Source organism: Budorcas taxicolor, chromosome 3, assembly GCF_023091745.1.
Source record: "Budorcas taxicolor isolate Tak-1 chromosome 3, Takin1.1, whole genome shotgun sequence".
In the NCBI taxonomy this organism is placed as follows: Eukaryota; Metazoa; Chordata; class Mammalia; order Artiodactyla; family Bovidae; genus Budorcas; species Budorcas taxicolor.
In genome coordinates this window covers 42,933,846-42,937,931 of record NC_068912.1, presented here as the reverse complement: position 1 = coordinate 42,937,931, position 4,086 = coordinate 42,933,846, and positions in this window count along the sequence as shown.

The window sequence follows — 4,086 nt, the reverse complement described above, 5'->3', positions numbered from 1 at the left end:
CCACTGCGTGAAATGTTCCACCAAAGATGCCGTCAGTCCAGATGCTCAATACTGCTCATCATTCCACGAGCAAAACAGAGACTGGGAGTTCAGGCTTCCCTGAGTGCGGTGAATGCTGGGAAAGAAATGGCTGCCTATGGCCCTCACTGTGAGCAAGAAGCCAAAGGAAAATTTTTGCTTAAAAACCAGGCACTACCATTGAGATGACTCGAGTCATTTCTTGATGTTGTATATACAATAACATGATTTGTATATATGTAAAACTATGCTGTAGCAAGGTTGCTTGGGATATCAGCACACTAGAGTCACTATATCTAAAATTATTAAAATGTTGCTTGAACTGATTGTTATAACTTAATGCATCTTAATGTCAACTGGCAGCTGAACTATGTCATCTTTTTAATATTTTATTTCCTTTAATAAAATTTTATTCCTATTAAGTTCATGGGCAACAATTTCATGTTGTGTAAAGATGCCAGGGTTTTATATTGTCATAGACAAATGAGAAACCAAGAGGGCACTGGGTTGACTTTCAGGTACTAAACACTTCAATCTATGGTATAATGGTTAACTGGATTTCTCTGGGTGGTACTGACATGGTACAGAGACATTTTTTGATGTTGTTTGTTCATCAGACTCTTGTGTAATTTTCCCAAGTGGTCTAAAAATGCAACCTTTTTTGATTTTCTTTTGTAAATGTTTAGGGTTTTTGGTATAGTAAAGCGATGATTTCTGGAATTGAAAGAGTTGTGTGTTTATTTATTATAAGTTGCCTCCTTTAATCATGTTGTAGCTCTTTTGGTAATGTCAAGTTCCAAATACTGGAGAGTTCAAGCCCATAGAAATATCTACTTGAAGTGTGCTCCTCAGATTCCTTTTATCAGAATCACCATGAGAACTTTACAGATATTTACTTATCTTGGGGCCATCCTAACCTATTTAATTGAAATACCTGGTTTAGTAGCCTTGGAACCTGCAACTAAAAAAATTTTTTCTTAATATAGTATGCACAGAAGGAGTGACTGCAGATGAACATGGACATATTAAAGGGCAGCAAGTGGACACCCGTGCCACTAAAGCGAAGAGATAGAGCATTACTCTTCTTCAGAGTCTCCTGCTGTTGCTGCTGCTGCGAGGTCGCGTCAGTCGCGTCTGACTCTGTGCGACCCCAGAGACGGCAGCCCACCAGGCTCCCCCGTCCCTGGGATTCTCCAGGCAAGAACACTGGACTGGGGTGCCATTTCCTTCTCCGTCAGAGCCTCTTAGATGCCATTGACCATTTATTGACTGTAGCTCTGTTACTGAGGCTTCAACAATATCTTGAATTGTACATTAACCTTTCCCCTCCTTTCTTTGGGGATTTTATACCTATATATGTTTTTACTCACTCGGTCGTGTCCAGCTCTTTGCAACCCCATGGACTGGAGCCTGGAGGCTCTTCTGTCCATGGGATTTCCAGGCAAGAATACTGGAGTGGGTTGCCATTTCCTTCTGCAAGGGATCTTCCCGACCCAGGAATGGAATCCATGTCTCCTGTGTCTCCTGCTTTGCAGGAAGATCCTTTACCCGCTGAGCCATTGGGGAAGCGCTTATACCTATACAGGTAACCCTAAGTAGAACATTGTTTTGTTTGCCAGCTTTTAAACCTTACATGCATGCCTGCTGAGTCACTTTAGGCGAGTCCGACTCTTTGCTACCCCATGGACTGTAGCCCTCCAGGCTCCTCTGTCTATGGGATTCTCCAGGCAAGAATACTGGAGTGGGTTGTCATTTCCTCCTCTAGGGGATCTTGCCAACCCAGGGATGGAAACCCTGTCTCTTGTGTCTCCTGCTTTGGCAGGTGAGCTCTTTACCATTAGCACCACCTGGGAAGCCCCTAAATATACTCAAATGGTATATTTGATGGTGACTTTATTTTTCACTTAAAATTATGTTTTTGCTTAATTAATCCATATTGTTATATTTAGCTATGTCTATTCATTATAAGATTTTGCCACAATTTATTTATATAGGATATATATATATAGCCTACTGTTGATGGATATTTGGGCTGTTTATAGGTTTTACAATATGATCAAAATTTTTATAAACACTGTTTTACATATTCCTGAATTACATGTAAGAATTAACTTAGGGTGCAAGAATTCCTCTAAAGTGTATATATTCTAATGAAATCACTGGATTGTAGGAAATGTACACTTTCAGGTTTATAAGGAAAGCTAAACTATTTTCTGAAGCAGTTGAAATAATGTATACTCCCACCAGCAGCAAATAAGTGCTGCTTATTATTAAACAGCTTACCAGTGATATTGTATGACTTAGAAATTTGCCTTTCTTATTGCTTAAAATCATTTCCCATATTTTTTTTAAGTTGTATTTTCCTGATTGCTAGTGAGGTTGAACATCTTATCATATATCTAAGGACTCTGTGTTTAGGATCATTGGAGCTGGCCCTTTTGTGGGATATCTGTACATTTCTTTTGCTGTTTTCCTGGTGATTGGTTGTCTTATTGATTTGGGGGAGATTTTAAAATATGTTTATATATTTTAGAATATGTATATATATTACCCTAAAACAATGGACTTCCCGGGTGGCTTAGTGGCAAAGAATCAGCCTGCCAATGCAGGAGATGCAGATTCTATTCCTGGATCATATATATACACACACATACACACACATATATATTTATTCTGGATGCTAGTACTTTGTTGGTTTCCCCTTGTATCCTCCTGGGAGTTTTACAGTTTCAGGTCTTATGTTTATGCCTTTGTCTCTTTTGAATAAATTTTTGTATATGGTATAAGATAATCCCACTGTTCTTTACTCTATAGTTCCTCTCTTTTGGCTTTCTTTTGGGTTATTATATTTTTAGCAATTACATTTTATCCTTCTTGTTGGCTGACTTGTATTTTTTTAGTAGTTACTTTAGGGTGTTTGTTGTTTAGTAGCTAAGTCGTATCTGGCTCTCTGTGACCCCAGGAACTGTAGCCCGCCAGGCTCCTCTGTCCATGAAATTTCCCAGGCAATCATACTGGAGTGGGTAGCCATTCCCTTCTCCAGAGGATCTTCCTGACCCAGGAATTGAACCTGGGTCTCCTGCGTTGCAGGCAGATTCTTTACCAGGGAAGCCTTTATTTCTTCCTAGTGCTTTCATAGATTTCTTCATTCTTACCTTTTAGCTCACTAGCTTGTTTTTCAACTGTCTTTACTCTCTTATCATATCATGCATTGAGTTCTTTGTTTCAAATTTTTATTTATGCTATAGTATTTCCACTTGGTTATACCATATAACTGCTAGCTCTTTCTTTATGTTAAAAATATCTTCCTCATCTTTCTGAAGATGATTATAATGCTCACTTTAAATCTCTAGCTAATTAAGTCTTATTTTTCAGGTATAAGTTTCTCAGTTTGTTTGTTTTTTTAATCCTGTTATCAAATGTCTTGTTAGTGTGCCTGTGAGCTCACAGTCTTTAGGAGTATTCACTAGCCTTCATGAGAAGGTTAAATTCCAGGTTAACTGTTACCCTTGTGGTAAATTTAAGGATAAGGGTAGAGTGGGGAAGCCATCCCAGGAGGGATGTCAAGACTCTCCATTGTCTCTTTATCATTCCTCTTCCCTACAGTTGACACTGTTCTCTGGTTAATTTTGTCATGCTTTCACTTAGGGGACTGCTTTTTCTTTTTCCTTTCCTTGTAACATACTAGATCTCTGTATCAGTCCAGGAAGAATCACTTGAAGGAAATATATCTATTTCTCTATATTAAGGGATTTGTTATAGTGACTCAAGCCTACACAGTGGAAAAGAGCTGGTTAAACTGTCTCTGCAAGGCTGTTGTCTTATTTCTGACGCTAGAGTTTGAAGCCTGTAGTGAAGTCAGTCAGAAGGGAAATGTGGATGTAAAGTCAGAGACAGCAAGGAAAAATTGGAACTTATAAGCATCAGCTGGAACCTTCAATGATGGATGGAAACCCATGTCAGTTCCCACTGCTTTCAATCTCAAGGCAGTAAGACACTGGAACCCTTCACTGTGTACCCAAACACATCCGGCTCTTGAATCAGAAAAGATAAAGGAGGTTCCAGAGA